This window comes from Anarhichas minor, unplaced genomic scaffold, assembly GCF_050575085.1.
Source record: "Anarhichas minor isolate MPS153535 unplaced genomic scaffold, ASM5057508v1 ptg000011l, whole genome shotgun sequence".
In the NCBI taxonomy this organism is placed as follows: domain Eukaryota; kingdom Metazoa; phylum Chordata; class Actinopteri; order Perciformes; family Anarhichadidae; genus Anarhichas; species Anarhichas minor.
Genome location: NW_027466457.1, coordinates 11385418 through 11405044, shown reverse-complemented (window position 1 = coordinate 11405044; position 19627 = coordinate 11385418). Strand labels below are relative to the sequence as shown.

Genomic DNA, 19627 nt, shown 5'->3' with positions numbered 1-19627 from the left:
TAGTGCCGTTCTTTGTGACCAACATTCAGTGCATATAGAAACACTTAGCAAGTGAAAAGCTGGCTGAAATCTATTTTCAGGATATCATATTGCATTTGCGCTACATGTGAACCAAAAGCTATAAATGCGGGGAAATAAACTGGAATCCATCACAAAACCACAAAAGATGATTTTATTGGTCACAGAAAAAGAGCTGTGATGAAATTCTTGCCAGGATTGCTGTTTTTATATGGAACGCTCACCCGGAGTGCCAGAAAGTAAATATTACACATTTCTCTTACAACTCTTATGAAATATTGAGTGGCTTGAAATGTACTCGGGGAAACGAGGTCATGATAAATGAATGCAAAGCAGGGGAAGCAGGCTGCGTGGATTGTTCGCTGACGGCACTTAGTCACAAGACAATGCCTCTGACGACTGTATATCAGACGCCACGTACACTTGACTGTCCTTACTGTAAATAGATGGTCATGTTTTGCAGCAGCTGGACAAAGGTGTGAGTTTCACCTCTAGGTGTGTGCTCCCTCTGTGAACCAGAGACAACACAGAGTCCCTCAGTGGCCGTGCTGAGGTCCACTGAGGACTTGATTTGAATCGTCTTCCACACAGCTCGGCTCATTTATAATGCAAGCGGCTTTGCGTCACCTCATCATATCTCTACCTTCTTATAGATGAGAATGATCTCCTCCAGTTCCCTTTTCTGTTTCAGTTCCTCTCAGAGATTCAGAGATGATAGGAGTTATTCTGACTAGCGTGGCCTTTCCTCCTCTAAAGCCAAGCTCCGGGAGATTTCTTTGAATTTTTGTAAGGAGGCTCCATAAATGTAGGGGATCAGCTTACACAGCTCACCATTAAACCTGCAGGGTATTTGATACAGATGTGACTTTCAATCTACAAAAAAAAAAAAGAGATTTTGGCTCAGCTTTGTATTATATCGTCCAAGTGCAAGGAAATGACTTTTAGAGAAGGCTTGTCTGTATTTTTCTTTCTCTTTCCTCTCTTAGATCCCTCTCCCGTCTACAGCACAGGCCTCTGGGGCTGGCTTACCTCCTATTGCAGGGCATTTGTAGTGGTGGTTTTAAAGTTAATTTAGGTTCTTATGCAAAAATGTAGCCCGGCTATGAATTCAGTGTCCTTCAGCTGATGCCGTGTAAGTCCCATGGTAATAAGGGGAGTGAATGTGGTTGTCAAGCTTCTCTCAGGGGCCCTGCTTAAGCACACTAGATAGAGGTCAGGAGAGACGTGGGGAATTGTGCAAATCCCTGCAAGTCATTGCATGTCCTCTGCTCTTTAGATGTATAGGCTGCTAATAGAAACGTGCATCTTGCTGCTCTCTCAAGCGTGACTTTTGGACATCTGGGTGCAGTTTTTGCTTTTGCTTCGTTTCATTTCAAAAGGTCAGAAAGGAGAAAGATGAGTGAATTTCTTAATTTAATTCCCCAAAACGAGCCGTCTCTTGTTTCAGTCGATTGTTGCTCTTCAAGTATAACTTTGAAAAGTGGGCCCCCAGGGAGGCTGGTTAAGGACACTTATACCTCCACCCCTTCATGTGATCGCGACATGCTGGTGCTGACACAGCCTTTACAAAAAAGAAAAATCAGACACAACAGCAGCTCTCTGTTTAGACTAATCCCCTGACGGGTGGCTGTCCGCGTGCTTTCCCTCATTCAGGGAAGTGTGTCCTCCTAATTGCATAAAAAGTAGCGCTGCTTGTTGCAAAGCTTTAAACCCCATCTTGAAAGCAGCGGGGTGTCACTTAACATCAGCAATTACAAGACTCAATCATAAACCGCTCAGCCATCTGAAAAATGTTAGGATAATCATTTTTTTTCCTCCTTGAAAAACAAACAACCCAGTGAACACTGTAATATGCAGTTTTTATGGCCCCTCTTTGAATACTTTTCTGAGCTCAGCAGCTGCATTTCTCACCAAAATCTACATCTGGAGGGAATTACAAAAAGGAATTATATGCATACTTAAACACAGAGAAACTAGCTTTTCATTGTTGTAGAATATAACTTTAATTGGCATTTATAGATCATATTGTTGTTTGGGGGACGGATTTTACGAGAGTATAACCTCCAACTTTTCCTACTTTTCCACTTTTCACTGCAGAAGAAATTCTCTCTGACAGGTTTTGAGGCATACCTCCACTGTGTTGTGTTTTCTGTGAGTCAGTGGTACATCTAATCGATGTCCTCTCCGACTGAATGTGAAGGAGACAAATGGGTCCTGGCATCGCACTGAAAGAGCTTTGCTCTCTCAAAAGTCACTCTGTCCAAACTCCGGACTTTTGCAGCTGTCGCCATATTGCCAAGGCTGAGGTCATCTCTGGTGTTACTGTTTCTATTCCAGCAGCATTTCACCTTCATCATATAATCACAAACATTTTTACTGTCAAAACAACACAGACACACTACTGTTAGTCCGTCTGCACTGCATTGATTTTCCAATTCATTCAGAAATGAGATGTTGCTCATGGGGGAAGAAAGGATACCTGAAATGACCTGTTAGTCAATCATAAAAACATAAAGCAGGAACAATTTTCAATCGATCTTCATGTCATCTAAATGTAAACATGCCTCACTGGTTTCAGCCTCTTTAATTGTGGATATGTGGTTCTTTTCTCAGTTTTATATTATTGTAAATTAAATATCTTTGGATCAAGGTCTGGTGGTCGGAAACACCAAGCTATGTGATCTAAATGATAAATCAATTAATTGTAAAAAAAAAAAAAATAGGTTTGGCATCACAAACAAATGATGTACTTTGAAATGACAGAACAATATAGGTTTTTGATTCATTAAATACATGTAAAGAATTGGAGTTTCAAGGACAGATTTGCTCTCTTTATTTATATACAGTATTAATTTAATAGATCCTAAATATTTGGCCTGTAATGTGCAAGAGTTTAGAGGCGCCGCAAATTTGGAAATTGTTCTGTTAGGCGACCTGCTAAATGGGGTGATTTAATTAGAAGACGCATATATATAATTTTTAAAAGACAAAATGCTACAAAACTTGCACAACCCAAATGACTTTGCCCTCAAAAACTACCAATGTCAGAGGCAAATACTCCTAATTTATGAAAGGATGGCTCCTACTGTAAATCACAATGTGCAGTCCGGTGGGCACTATTTAAACCTTTAGACATTCTGGAACAAAGCTCTTAAAATCTCTTTTTGTACAACATACTCGGAAGATGAAGAGAGGTCAGAAGAAATGTCAGACAACACAGAACGGCTCCATAAAACATCCACCAGCTGTCAATAGTATGTCTGCTCTCTCTTCATCCTCTCGTCTGTGTGTAAACAAGAAAGCCTCAGCGCTCCGTCTCCATCACCCATCAGGACGCTTCACTCTGAAGCCTCAGTGGGGACAGCAGCTGTCCGTCAAACTGATGCAGACTGATGTAACTGGTGGTCCACCTAAATTGTGTATGAGGCTTTTCGGGGGGAAAAGCTTTCAAGATGAATTCATGAATGTAAATATCTGCAACCCTCCTACTGTAGATACACACTTTTAAACAAAATAACAAGGCTTCGCTCATCGTGGTCACCGTCACAGCCGAGGACTTGTTATTGCCGTCATAAAGCATTGGAATTACTTTTGTGTTTGTGAATGAAGGTGATGCATTATTACAACAATCCTGCTACTGAGATGAAGTGTTTTTTTTTTTTTGCAAAATTGAATAGCTTTTCACCTCCAGAGCAACCGTGTCTTCTGCAGCGATTGATGCCTTTGCTGTCGATTTGATCATTAGTGAGAAAACAATTCAGGAGTTGGCTAAAAAGGATTTTTCCTTTTTTCTTTCTTTACAGCGTCCATCATAAAATGAAACAGTGCCTCAGGACAGCAGGCTGTAAAAATGACAGACTGTAGAACAGCTGATGAGCAGCATGGAGGTAAATTTGGGGCTTTTAAGGTTCCTGTGAGAAGTTTTAACTTAGCCAATGACAAACGCATGCAATAAAAGGAGATGGGGGATAAATGGAAAGAATTTGCAGAATTTAACTTGAAAATGTTCAGAGGTGTTATTAGTAACTGAGGATATCTAATGCTCACCTCATCAACTTTTTGCCACCAGTAAAGTTATTAAACAATTGTTTATTAAACTTTAGAAGCAGCATTGTCAATAATTAATTAAGAAAAACAATTGTGTGCTGCCATCAGAGCTTTTAATGACAAACCGATTAGATTTGAGCTCTTTTTTAATGTGTGTGTTCTTTGTTAGAAAGGAAATAAACTGAAACTCATTCATGTGCCATCTTTTACACCAATTAGTACTTCAAGAACTTTCTGCTTCACCTCTAATCACCTTTTTGTAGCTCAGGCTTCTGAACCATGCCAACCCTACTGATAGCTTCAGTATGGTGGTGCTACAAATTAAAACCAGAGAAGAAGCACGTGAGAGACCATCCAAGACGATAACTTGAAATATGACTCATTTTGGCATTAACGCAAAAAACGTTTTAACTGCAACATTAAGTTGCAAATCTTCGTGGCAAGGGGCCTTTGTTATGTCTGCCCGAGTCAAATCTAACACACCTGGGTGTCTGGCTCCTCGTGTCTCAGCCCGTGATTCACAGCGCTCTGACTTGTCGACCCGGTGTGCCTCTGAGAGGAAAAATAGATCTTACTTTTGATGAAATTACCTCCTTCATCAAATTTAACTGGAAGGGGCAGCACTGGTAATATGAGCTCATTTATGTCTAGTTATCTCATCGTACTTACTTTTTAGATCATTGTTTAGAGTAATGAATACGGCCTCTGCTTTGATACTCATGAGCCCCTTGTTTGACTCATATCTGAAAAAGCACACTTTTACATTAAGTCACAGCGGAGATTTTATAGGTCGCACATAGTAAACTGTCTAACTCTTTCAACATGGCCGCAACAGAGTGAGAGAGATTAAATGCATGTCTTGTACCACCTTTTAAGATCACAGTAAAAAATGTGTTTTATCAATCGTTGTCTCTTATGCACAAGAGACAACTATACTCTATTTTACTCTGAATGGGATCTTATTTACTAAATGAACATCATGCTGTATTGAAAAAGATAAACATAGCAATTGAGACCAAAAACTTATGTTTACAATGTTTACTGATGTAATAAATTAAGTGAGAAGTAGGGTCATTTTCTCATTGACTTCTATACAATCAGACTTCTTTTTGCAACCAGAGGAGTCGCCCCCTGATGGCCAGTAGCGAGAATGCAAGTTTAAGATACTTCCGCATTGGCTTCACTTTTCAGAAGATGCCGCCTGAACGCAACAGAGAAAGTGAGTGAGACACATTGAAGGCATTGAGGATATTGTTCTTCACATATTAGAAATTAATAGTAAAATGTATCCACAGTTTTATTGTTAGAAGCGATGGCGAGCATCTCTTTTGCTTACTTACACTGAAGCCAGAAATGTTATGTATTACTTGTCTAAAAAGGGCTTCTTATGCAATTAAGGTTTTTTCAACCTCGCAATGTCTAATCTCCAGTTTGTTTATCTGCTCTCAGCCTCAGTACTTTTCAGATTTTTCCATGTAGACTTCAGTACATTGAGAGAAATCAACTCTTTTGTGTTTAATCCCCACCTTCCTTTTAACCAGAATCTTGAAAAATAATGTCCTCAAGTTTGTTTGATCAGAGTCACCTTTCACACTTGTGGCCCGTTTGACTAGCAACATCTTGCTAGATGACTCGACATGACTCCAGGGGCGACTGTGGCTCAGAGTTGGAGCGGGTCGTCCTTTAATCTTCCCCGGCTCCTCTAGTCCATGTCGATGTGTCCTTGGGAAGGACAATTAACCCTAAATTGCTCCCGAGGGCTGTGCCATCGGCGTGTGAATGTTAGTTAGTCCTGATGAGCAGGTGTATGAATGGGAGTGAATGACGTGTAGTGTAAAAGCACTTTGAGTGGTCGGAAAACTGGAAAGGCTCTATACAAGTACAAGTCCTTTTACCATTTACACCATCTTCCTCTTCATTGCTAATGGAGAAGCACATGGGTTTAAATACGTCGTACAAAACACCACAACGGGGTTGCAAAAACCAAGCCATTGACAGTGTGTTGGAGCAGTTGAGGTGTTAATACGGTATTCAGTTCAATGACACAAACTTTAACGTCCATTGCGGCTTTAAAGGAAGTCCTTCTCGAGGCCTTCTACAGGAAGGGCACGCAAAGACTGTTTACCTTTGAGGCTTTTAGTGACATACTTATCCGGAGGAGCTTAAAACGAGTCCGCATGAAGCAGCTCAGGGACACAGACACACGATGCACAGTTGCTGTGGGGACCAAATATCTCAAACTTCCTCTGTAACTATAACACTGCCTGCACACTGCGGTCTTTCCTGGACAGATTTATAGATAACGGTAACTCGTAAAACACAACATTGTCGCCAGCCTCCTTGCACTGTGAAGTCTTATCCTGTGTCTGAACACTCAGCGTTGGGTAGTGTATTGATTTTAAAATGATATGGAACTACCCTCCTCTTTGCGAAGCTGTGTGCATCACATATTTGATATTTTTACAAATAATACCATCGATCAATCAAAATGTTCTGGATATTGACTGTTCTCTGAGCCCTGCCCCTGAACAGTTTTTGCAAACCGTAACTGTGCACGACAGGCCTGTCAAGCTTTGGATTTCTCCGCAAGTTGAAGCGGTGTGTGTGTTGGGCTTTGGTAAACACAATGCTGGATTTAAAGAGTTTGGGTGGTGGTGGTTTTAAGCCCCTATAAAACTAAAAATACTTGAGCAAAAGTGTAAGAAATATGGAGTTTGGAGTAACGTTAGCAGCTCTGTCCTGTGTGAAGTTTACACTCTAGCAACTAAAGACATCACAATTAGCATACTCCTCATCCTTTAAATCATTAAAAGTGAAACATACTGTTTGAAAATATGAACATTCACCTGTGTTGCTTATCCAAATAGTTTTTTTCTAAAGCCCCAACCATCCTAGGGTTATCTTAACACAAATGTTTGTTTGCATTAGCATCAACTAGCTAGCTATGGCTGAAATAAAATGTGCCATTGCAGCTGACAATGTCTACAACTGTCTGCTAGACAAGAGGAGCTTGCTTGTGCGTAAAATTAATCAAGTGTTGAATCTGCCACTGTCAACTGTATATTTGACGTGCTAGAATGGAGAGATGATCACAATAAATTATTAGATATATAACCTTCAGTGCCGTAAAAGTAAGTTGCATTCAGAAGAACAGATAAGCAAGGAGTATACATCTGTGGCAAAGTTCTTGTCTCTGAAATCTTTGTTGATTGGAGAAGGAATAGTGATCAGCACTTTATTACTCAATCAGCATAAGAGCCATTTGGTGTGATTGCACGAGGTTGTTAGACAGCTATTCAGTCGCATTCAAGAGCCCCCTTGTCTGTGTTTGAGTGTGTGTGTCTCCAAGTGTGCATCTAGCTGCTTAAAATCAGGCAACCTGGCGATGTAAGCAGGGCTCTTTGGAGCACGCTCCTCCTGACTGATGAGCTGACCTCTGACCTCAGTGTGTATGTGACGGCATTACGAGATCCCTCTGCCTATATAGAGGCTGCTCACGCACTGAAGCCTGAGGCTGATAGCTCATAAACTTGATCCAACACATCTGAAACCTATATTTTTTTCCCACACTACAATTAGATAGATCATAGTGTGTTCTGGTTGTTCAACGATGGTTCTGCTCTATTTGTAAAAAGCAAAAAGTGGATTGATTTGGAACGTTTTTTTAGGGCTAGCCTCTGAACATATTTGCCTTGCTCTGCTTTAATTAGAACTATCCGACACTGCAAGTAGCTGAATTGAGAAATCTCAAAGCAGCTTTGATAACGGCTGATAAAACGCTACAGATCTAAATTCAGTGACTTTTAAAACTAATTCTACCACTACATTGAGGGTTAATCCTCTGGTGTAAAGGAAGCACTTTGAGCTTCAGCGACTGGAGGTGAATAGCCTGGAACGTTTGTGTGGTGAAACAAAAAACAGAATCATCTGAATAATTCATGAATTAATTAATTCACTATTGATTCACTACCTTCTCTGCCCTATTGGCATGTTTCAAGGTGGTGAGAGTGCATGTTTCAAGCGTGCGTACTGTACCTCCATCTTCTTTATGAACTGTGTCTGTGCGTGTGTGTGTCATTTGTGTGTGCCGACGTCAGGTCTGCTGTAACCTGATTGTCAATATGAAAAAAATCACATACGATTATTGATTGAGGTTAGTTTACCTTTGGAACGTTGTCATAGACAATGATTTTATGTGAAAGGATTATCACCTATCGCACTGTTCATGCTTAGTACTATTGTAGCTGAAGTTATGTAATGGCGGTGAGGAATGTTTGCATGGTTAAGAATAGGTAATAAGACATCACATTTTCAATGGCAGCGCTGCTAGTTGTGTTTCATCATGTTCTGTTTTGGGGTTTTTTTCAATATGAGAGGTAACATGGCAGAAAGAAGGTAGAAAGAAGCAGAAATATGAAGATGATGATGTTACTAGGTCAAAATAAACATTTATTAGTGTGAGTCAATGACCCGAAGTAACTACATAAATAACACTAACACCGGGTCTACACTGGGAAAGAAAGCATTTGCTCTACTGAAGCCTCCTTTAGGAAAACGCTAAACCCCCAGTCCAGAGTTTCTGACTCCGAAAGGAGAGAAACAAAAACAAAAAAAGGGAATTTCTTATTGGTGGGATCAGTATGCTATCACAGAAAAGCATTTAGTACCATAGGAATGAGGGATAAAACTTACAGAGGACCTGCACCGACGCTCTACATTTGTCCCGTTTGCTCATTCCTGGATTATTATAACATGGTGTCTTTGGTAGTCAAACTGAACACATGCAGAACAAAGAAGCCGGCTGAACCGTTGTTATTCCATCCAGTGTTTGGGTTTTGGCTACACAAGACAAAGCTGTTAAATCAAGCATGAATCATCAACTCCAGGATCATTTGTGAAACCAACAATATAATTTATAGTAGATCAAGAGAAAGAACACAAAATACAGGAAAAAAGCAATTAAAGGGTGTTAAAACGGCATGACGATAACTCGGCATATCAAAAAAAGAATTACTGCAAAACCAAAACGCTTAAAAGAAATCTTATTTGGAATGTTTTTCCTTTTAAGCACAGCAGGGATTGTCATTTTTGAAATCCTGTGGTCAATTCCTTTAGTATGCAAGTCACACACTGCTAATCTATCTCTTCCTTCCTGCACTTGCTTTTCAGGGAATCACCCTTAATTTAAGGCGAAAAAACCCCAGTATCTCTGAGACCCCATCGAGGTAGACAGATGGGCTTGAGATTTATTAGCAGTGTAGAGGTCAGTAGACCTGGCACGCGATTGTTTAAATTTGACTGTTCAGTTTAAGATATTTCTATTCCCATTTTGGGATCAGGGAGTGCTGTGCGTTGTGTTTTCTCTTGGATCTGAAGAATACTGCAAATCCAATCATAGCAATGCATTCACACTCAAACCCCTCTGCGGAGCCAACAGTGACAGTGTTTTTTGGGATCGCCTTGAGGAAAAGGCGAGATTAGCTTTGATCGTACGCGCACGCGCGCTCATGAGAACAGACTCATTGTGTCTCGTCTTTCATCTGCTCTCACTGTTTGATTCCATCTGTCAATTGTTCATACTTGAAGCACCTCAGGGTCTGTTTTGTCTTTCTCTTTGTGTGTGTGTGTGTGTGTGTGTGTGTGTGTGTGTGTGTGTGTGTGTGTGTGTGTGTGTGTGTGTGTGTGTGTGTGTGTGTGTGTGTGTGTGTGTGTGTGTGTGTGTGTGTGTGTGTGTGTGTGTGTGTGTGTGTGTGTGTGTGTGTGTGTGTGTGTGTGTGTGTGTGTGTGTGTGTGTGTGTGTGTGTGTGTGTGTGTGTCCCTTTTGAGACTGGTGGGAGGAAGAAGAAAGAGACCGAGAGAGACAGACTTCCCCTCTTGCCCTCTCTGAGCCCTTGGAAAAAAAGCAGACGAGGTGATTTCAATTTGATTTGTCATGAATCACATTAATTTAACATGACAAGAGACAGACAGGCCATGACCAAACACTCAGAGGACCACTGCATGCAGAGAGCAGTATCCCCTGCAATGCCAACGCCGCTCAATGCTTTCAGGTTCTCCTTCTGTCTTCAACCTAATATTCCCACGATGTCATCATTTAATGACCTGTATCGGGGCCGATCAGTGCACACTTGAATGGATCTGTATCGGCTAAAGTAAAGCAGATCAAATCACAATTATTTCTTTACTGTTCCTTTTGTGCTCGTCAGCCTGCTAGTGTTGCAGCGCTGCTCTCCTTTATGACAAACGGTCGAGACACAGATGTGGGCAAAAACATACCGATTCACCAAACTCCAAATCTTTAATCTAGACTTTTTTATTTGCAAAGAATAGAATATATTTTGGTTTGGAACTGTGTAAAAACAAGACATCTGAGGAGTTGGGGGATTTGGCGACAGTATACACACACCTAGACAAGCATGCACAGATGCACCTGAATGGCGAAGTAAATGAAGCGTAAGTTGATTGCTAACTGATGGGCCGATGGCAGATGAGTGTTGGCAGCATGTGGATAAAGACAGACAGGTGCCTTCAGCCTCACAGAATACAAGCAGCCAAGTGAAAATTAACAAATAGAAAGTTATTTATTTCAAAAGCATTTTTTCCAGCATTAGTGGAAAAAAAAAACACACAGTTCTTTTGTTGCAGTTAATTGTTCAGTCTTAAGTGCTTTTCATTAGGCTTGTCTAGGTGGGCGATATGGCTGCTGCCATATGGTGCGTGAGCCCACGCCAGTGTGATTTTCTCTACACCGTCCCCATCATCATTGAATCTCTTTCTGAGAAATCTGGTGCATTCAGTGAACCGAACTAAAGACACGATTTAGGATTAATGACCCAATAAAATCGAGAGTGACATGAACTGAAGTCAATCACATGAATGGATTTAATCTAGCAGTTGATGTCACACGGAGCAAGAACTGTGATTTCTGGTAGATTATGTATAAGACTGCACTACTGTGTTGAGAATTTGGTCTGATTTTGTTCTCATTAGACTTTAAGTGTCTGAACTATTATATTATCCTTTCAAGTGTTATTAAATCTGTGGAGTGTATTTTCTACTTCATTCTTCCATTTATTTTATGAGCTTTAGACAAGGAGGAACCAATTACACTTTGGGAATCAGGAGCCTTATCATGACAGAGAGTCTCCATGACCTTAGACGTTTTTGTAATTTGGGTCAGCTAGTTATGTCTTCTATGTCAAATTGGAGCCAGGCAAGAAGCCAGACGAAAAAGGAGTCAGTCTCAGGCGAAGTGGCCAAAAGAGGATAAATGTGGGATAGCAGGGCCCCACCTCTGAAGCCAGACTTGGACCCATGGAGCTTGGCTGGGCTCAGCCTGAGCACATGACATTGATCGGCCTTGTTGATGCCTTACACCCACGAAGAGAGGATTGTCAGGGAGTTGAGCTTGGCTGGGAACTTTAGAATGATGTGTGCAGACTTGAGCTTACCTCTGTCTGCACAGAGGTGCTGGCTCTGCAACAAATCTCCACAGCAGGGACTGCACTTTCCTTTGGTGAGATGTAGTTGGGGGTACTTCAAAAGTTAGTTTAAAGTCGCACTAATCAATATTTTCACCATAACAACGGATCAAATAACTGTGTGTAATTTAAAAGGGGTTGCTAGAGATTAACCCACTGAGAATTATCGCCCAAATTTGTATTTCCCCTCAGCATAACAGAGCTTTATTGTGTCTTTCAGCTCATTGTTTTGGTTTTTAGAAAAGCAACATTACTCTTTTATTTCTCATAGCATTGTACACTTCATGAATGCTAATGTCTCTCTGTATCTGCTGGATTTAATAGTCAACTGTTTGCTAACAAGTTGCTATATGATCTTTATCTCTAGAATTTGTTTTTGCTGCCTCCAGGTGGCCAAACAAATCAGTTATTGCAGGTTTAAGAAATGGAAATAGCAGATTCAGAATGAGTATTGGCATTCAGGGGGCCTCGTGCTTGTCAATGCGACAAATCAAGTCCAAGTATGTCCCAGACGGCACAAAAAAAAACATCTGTCAAACAACAGACTTGACGGTTCCGTCTTCTGAAACATGTGCAGCGATACACTGAGTGTCTCACAAGGCTGATGAAGCAGAAATGCATCTATAAACATCCAACACTTGACAAAAAAATTGCAGTCCATCTGCAAATTACCACTTTTGTCATAATTAAAGGCAGTGTTCATCTCTCTCTGCTTCGTCACTGCAACAGAGTCCTTTAATACTGAATTTCAATTTCACGCAACTTCAATTAGCCCTCGTCTGTCACAACTGACACACCGTGGTTTGTAAATAAAGGCAATATGCACATTGTACACTGTGTGTATACTGCGTTTATGCATGTTCAATTCTTCCAATCTGCCTGTGAGGATGCTAGATCATTACATAACACACCGCAGACAGAGTGCAATTAGCAATATTGGTGTGGACAGTTCTCTTTGATGTTAATGAAAAGAAACGTTTGAAGAAGAAGAGGAGACGCTCACCAGCAAAGCCTGGTTGCCATGACAGGGCTGACGCAAAGACCAGACCATCCGCACTCCCACCTCTCTCTCACTCACACACACACACACACAAACACACACACAAACGCGCACACACACCCAGTTGTTGGCTATTTTAAGATCCACAAGACTGTAATTTGAGTGCTCCAGTTTTGACCATTGTAACTCGGGGTGCAGATGGGGGGGGGGGGGAAAGCGAGAGGGATCAGAGGCTGACGGGGGTGGAGGTTGGAAGGACTAGCAGGTGAGGGTATAATAGGAACACAGCCCAAAGTGCCAGAAGGGCCACTTGTTATCCCGACCACCTTTGCCCCTATAGCACTCTTTCATCTGCTTTCACCAGAGAAAGCCCTCATGTAGGCAGACATCCTCTTGGATTGCCTGTCGATTTGTACTTTAGTCCCAAAAGCATTTTCACAGCACGAGGTCGTGCTCCTGCACAAAATTGCTATGCTTCTTTTTGCAATCATGTTTTCTTGACAATTGCATGCAATTGTTCATAACATCTGTTGATATTGTTGTGATGCTAAACACACTTGGGGGGAGCTCGTGCCTAGGTATGTGTGACATGAATAAACGGCTTTAGTGACTCATGCAAGTCTACTATACTGTAGTCGTGGTTGCACCCGCAGTGACAGGAGAGCAGCAGCAGCAGCACTGGACAAATGCCACTTTGGATTCCTTGCGAGATGAGTGGGTGGAAGCTATTCTAAGACCTGGACAGGGTTTTGCTTTTCAGACATCAATTAGCCTGGAAATAGCAGCAAGTCAGAGAGATTATTACTAGGATGATTCAGAGAGGAGGCAGACACCTGCGCCACGCTGTTTATAATGGAAGATCTCAGGCAGCTGTCATACACATTAGGGGGAAGTCAGAGAAGCTTACATGTAACTCGGTCTGAAAGCCTGTGTGAACCAAAGGGCATTATTTGCTTTGTCTTCTTGTTATTACTCCTTCTTTAGATATTATTAATAATAATGTAAAGGATTCTTTATGGCACAGACGTACTTCAGGTGGAAGCGAGATTAAGCAATAATATCAAGCTGGGATAAATCAACAGGTTCAGAGTAGTTCATATAGGGATCATTGTGTTTTGGTAGAATGTTAAAAAATAACTGTTTATTAATTATGTTAGAGATGATTGGTTTTTGTTTGGGTATGTTGTCATTAAGGTAAGAAGTCTGTTTAAAAGCCTCTAAAACTGGAAGTAAGTGCCGCATTTTCTAAAACAGGACTGACTACTTTAGGGCTGCAATTAACCATTACTTTCATCACCCATTTATCTGTTGATTATTGATTCATATTTTGATCTATACATCAGAAAACAGAGGGAAAATGCCCATCACAATACCCTAGAGCAGGGATTCACAATATTTTGTAACTTAAGACCCACTTTGATTGTAAAAAAAAAATAAAAATGGAGGACCACCTTCCCAAACAGAACAGCAAAAGGTCATATCACCCACCAACACTCAAAAGCCCCCAAAATATTAAATTTACTATAATGTCAAACTCTGAATCAACTTCCGCTTCTGACGACCAATAAGCCTCGGGGGCACGAGGGCCTATATTTCTGGGGTTCCGGTGTAGCAACTTGAGATGCAAGAAGGGAGTTTGAGTTGAGAGACGACATGTATGACCATGTTGTAAGTAGCTAGTTTACAACCAAAGATGTAAATAATCATCAGACCTGTGGGTTGCTCTCCACACGGACTGTTTACCTGCATTCAACCAAAGCCTGCTCCAATGTGATTGGTCAATACTTTATTAAATATCAAATTACAGTAGTTGCCATTTAATCATTGCAGCTCTAGACTCCTTTACATCAAATCTTGTCAAACAGTGTATCCCTGTTTCCGGTCTGTCTGTCTTTAGACTTTTAAAATCACATTATAATCTCGTCAATGTTCGACAGATCTTATTTTGCGCATCCTGTTATTATCGATTAGGGTAGGATGACTGAATCAATCTGTATAATACATTAAAGTTCACTACATACAGTTGAACATTAAAGCCTTCATCAAGGTAGGATTTAGTGCAGGGCGCTAATTAGTTTTGGCTATATGTACCCGAACAAACTGGCAGCTGTACTGCAGGATGTTTCAACATTACATTTTGTAATGGTTTAAAGCTCTTCCTGCCATAATTTTTAATCACTAATGGCTCTGCTCCAGGACAGATTAGCAACTAATCAACATGTTACAGCAGACAGCCTGGCTCAATTTTCACAGCCAGTAGGAGCAGTGTTCATGTCAGCTACTCTTGGTGCTCCCACACCCACCACTTATTTCTCAAATGAGCTGCTACATTTGTGATTTTTAAGGAGGAAATACAGGAGAAGATGTCTAATAACTTGTACTGTCGCTGGGCTTGGGTTGTACCCGAACATGTTGCTGTCACGACCACTTACAGTCTTTGTTATCAACAAAAAGAAAATGTAAAGTATGTAAAATGGCAGCTTTGAAAAAATTGTATTTACTGGCTTGATGTGGAAATGATCAAAGATAATAGCACTGGCTCCCTTAGAGAGTCTTGATCACTTCCTGAAAGTATACTGTATACACACTGTGACATCGTGCCTTAGTCTCATTAAAACATTTGGGGTGAAGGGATGCGAGTGTTTGAAACCGTCTATGGATCAAACTGCAAATCATCATTAGTTTGCAAATGGCTGCCTTTCAGAATAAGAGGAAGGAGAGGAAAAGAAGGAAAGGTTTAGTGGGTGTTCAAAGGCAAAAGGAAATATGAGCCATCTGTGCGAGCCCTAGTTTTCTTGGTTGTAAAAAACATATTTGTATATTTTCATATCTAACAACCGGGCAGTGTGCCCTGTGGCTGTTTTCAGGCGCAGACTTCAGAGTCTCCGGGCAAACCAACAGTGAGGCAATTAGTCAACGGTTAAATCACACAATGTAGAACGGTTGCGTCTCTCTGACATGCATCTGTTTCACAGTTTAAACATATTCCTGCCAGTAAAAACTCTTCCCACAGTTCTGCATCTTCACACACAAGTGACATGTTGTTGTTAATATCGTAAGAAGAAAAACAAACGCCCCTTCGTACAAATATCACAGATTTCTCTCCATTGTTTCCTTTTTTTCATAACTGAGAGCTCTAATGATAAAACTCCTCTGTGTCTTATTTCTCTCTGTCAAAAAAAAAAAAACGGAGCATGTTTCCATGGCAACCACACTGCCGTTAGCCAGCTGTCCAAAGTGAGATAACGTAGCACAGGCAGAGTTGAGAGGGGGCTCTATAAATTCCCATTGTGATCCCATGGATTAGGGAGATCGGTTGTGTGTGTGTGTGTGTGTGTGTGTGTGTGTGTGTGTGTGTGTGTTCACCTGGGCCCACGTCACCTGGGACTCATTCAGCACAACGAGCTCAACGCTTCTCCGTGTTGGCTGATCTTTATCTGATCACAGGAGGTAAAGCCAAGTGTATTACTCGCATATTTTGCAGAACAGATTTGATAAAAAAAGTTGCGTCTCGGTTCATTATTATGATACAGTTTTCGTCATTCATGCAGTTTTGTGTGCACTTGATGTATTACACTGCTTACAAATCATTAGCGCTCCTTTGGCATAGTTGTTCCCTCAGGTTTCCCCATGTATTTAACACCCTTTCTGACAGAAGTATGATTGTGTTGTGCCAGTGCATGCCCTATGGCACGAATGCATCAGTTAGGCCACCATCTGGCAGCTTGTGCAATGTTTGTCCTGCTGTGCTTTGCAAGAGCCCCTGCCGAAATGGCAGGATTGGTAATATAGAAGCAGCTTGTCTGAGACATACAAGCCTTATTTACATGCCTGTCCCGATAGGCAGGAACTGGCTGGCAGCCGGCTTTGTTGAAATCTATATTGAGGAAACAAAGTATCACACGCATTTCTACACACAAACTACACACGGTTATCAATAGTTATGTGTGAATGCACCAATGCATCGTGCATACAGATATTCATGCACAGACACAAATGTGGAGTATACCATATAATAGAGCAAATAGGCTAACAAGACTGAAAAATGTGCATCCATCCCTCCCAGTGTCTAATAAGTTGCCATGACAACCAGAGAGTGGAGAAGATCGCCCTTGTTGAGCCTGAGCTCCCTTCTGCTGGGAAGGTTTCCCTGCTGCTCGGTCTGCCACCACAACCCTCGTGGAAGAGATACGTTATCTTTATGGAAAGAATCAGAATCGTTTATTTGCCACGGTATGTTGCACATACAAGGAATTCTACATGGTGGGTGGTGCATAACGTGAAACAATCAACACAGTGCAACAAATAGAAAGTTATATGAAATATATATTCCACTTGATCATTTATATAAACCAAATAGAGGAGACGACTGAGAGACGTCTGCTGAAAGCAACTTAAATGTCGCTCTGACTGACTCGGCACACATTTGAAAAGCTGCTGCAACATCAGAAAAGCGGGATAGCTGCTTTTTTTTCGATGGTTTTTGAAAAACACAATGTATGTGGACACGTCCTTGTCCTATTTTATGTAAATACAGCAGTAGTCCATTTTATTTTTTGCATTCTCAAATGTTGCTTGCAGAGATTGTGGTTTGGGGGATTTTTGTGTTTTCTCTATAAATAAAAGAAGAGTAGAATTCTTTTTCATTACTATCTACAGCAGCGGTGAGGAACCACTCATTGAACCACTCACAGCATTCCCGTAATCAACACTCCTACACCTGTTGGAGAGGATTAACATGTGTCACATCTATAATCCCACTTTAATATGCACTTCATCTAACAATGAGCTGCTTGACTTCTCTGATAGCTCGGCTTGAATCTGATTCAAGCCCCCCCATGGCGTTCAGGGCTCCTTCTCTCTGCCTCAGTGACTAAACTTTGTTCCGCTATTTTGTGTTTCACCCTCCATGACACCACCAGCAACCATCCCTCCACCTCCTCTCCGTCTTTCGCTGCCTGGCCAGGGAGCACACGTCTCATACGGAGAACCAGCTACTCATCTTCTGGCGCTGTGATCTGTGTGGGCTCCAGCTGACGGCTGAGGGGGCCCAGGGCATCATTTAGCACTTGCATGCTCTTCAGCGAAAAACAAATGAAGTGAACCACAATGTCTTCCTGTTTGTTTCCAAATCACCAGCGGTACAAATTGAAGGAACATTTTTTATATTACTTGATGTTTATTTGGTTAGTTTGTATTTGATAACTGTTAAGTTAAGGGGAAGATATGTGATCGTTTCAACTTTAACAATCAGGAGAACAGAGAGACAAAAATCCACGTTTTGGTGTGGACCTCAATTCAAACTGCAAAATGTAAGAAACAATAAGAAACAACAAAAGAACTAATACAAATGTTTATGTTCTCGAAAGTAAATGAAAAGCACATCTTAAATCCATGAAGACATATTTATTTATATTTAAAAGGTATGGACAGTTTATAACATGAATGTCACCATTTGATTCACTGTACCAGATTATGGCTTTAAGATAAGTCACATCTGTAGTTCGCGTCACAAATAAATGACAAGGAAAATGCCAAATTCTCCTATGTGAATATTTTCCATCAAAACTATCCATACTGGCAGCAATGTAAACAGTTGTAACATCTTTTCAAGAAAATGTTTGAATAGATGGACCATGGATCCTATTGACTCAGAGCAGCGTCTGGCAGTCTGAGGTAAATTGTTGCATAGCCCAAGCTACTGTAAGCTATTTTATTGAGTTTCCATTTTGCTAAATGCTCTGAGGGAATTTAAGTTTCCTCTGGCAAACAGTTCCACAGTGTATATTTCTGCTGCTAACATTGTGAAAGGTAAGAAGGGAAGTATAGTGGCTCTGGTATGCGTTTGCCATCTCTACGGAGTCTCCGCGTTGTTGTACACTTTAGTGTACTTTTGAATATGAAGGTAAATACCTAACCTCTAAACAAATGTGCAATAACAAAATAGTACTTAAAGAAACCGTTCATCATATGAGCTAAACATCCAGGAGTTAACCTGACCTTCACGCTAGTACAACAGCATGAATACCTCCAGTTTAAACAGCCTCATCACTTTGTTACAAAATCTCATTTAATTCAATCAGACACAAATTTTGTCATTTAAATTACCAATTGATCAATTTACTTACAACAGACAGACAAGCCCGTACTACATTCAGTTCTCACGTATGTTTTTTGCCTGCAGCTTCAGAAGGCTCAGAGAGTCTTGTTCACACATTCAAGGATAACGAGAGATGTTTTCACTTCCTCTCTCTCACACTCGCAGTGAATCCCAAGACCACGTTATCTGCCTTTGTTATGGTATTCTTTGTTTAATTATGAACCACTGATTAAAATTCCACTACCATCAAGGTGCCGAAGCACACACGGACAAGAATGCAGAAGCTGACATTTCAGTATCGATTCCTATAGCTTCAGCAAGGAGATGAAGGACCGTGGCCACGGGAGAGCAGGGAAACTCATCAAGGTGAGCTCGTGAAGATAAATGAGAGTGACAAATATCGCGACATGAATGTTAAAAGGTCATGTGTGACATCGGGCACACGGTGCACCCCTCCAACTAGGAGAGTGAGCCGTGTCGTTATCTACTCTTCCAGCTCTAAGGAGGCAAGGCGGCGGCCAGCTAAATGTCACACCTGCCTGGCCGATGCATGCCGACGGAGCGCGCTGAAACCACAGGCTGCTGCTGCTGCTGCTGCTGCTTTGCTCTCCCATAATAAAGTACCCATCTCAGCACTGGGCGAACAATAGCTGCTGTCATAATGTCACCTGGGTACCTCTCCTCCAGCAGACAATGGACACCACGAGCATTGCTTAGATGGGAGTTTGTGAGCATGTGTGTTTGGAAAGATAGTAAACCTTGACACCTTTCTCAGCCAACGAGGACCTCCTCCCTTCCCCCCGCGGAGCTTTCTTTCCTCTCTGTCCCTTTCTTATAAAATGCTAGACATCCCTCTTTGTTCAGAGAGCTTCAGAGTTATATGCAGGGACGTCTTGTCTCTTCTACTTCATTATTTCTTGGACTGAGACGACAGCTATTATAACACACTGCTACCTTACTCTCGATGACTGATGTCAAGCT

The 19627-nt window shown here is 41.3% G+C and overlaps 1 long non-coding RNA gene across 1 annotated transcript; it reads left to right on the top strand.

Moving 5' to 3' along the window:
• Positions 1 to 24: 24 nt before the first annotated feature.
• Positions 25 to 18067, top strand: LOC142947677 (uncharacterized). The gene is made up of 3 exons (XR_012953396.1): positions 25 to 257; positions 3822 to 3905; positions 17469 to 18067. It is a non-coding gene; the product is annotated as an uncharacterized LOC142947677 (long non-coding RNA).
• The last annotated feature ends 1560 nt before the right edge of the window (positions 18068 to 19627 follow it).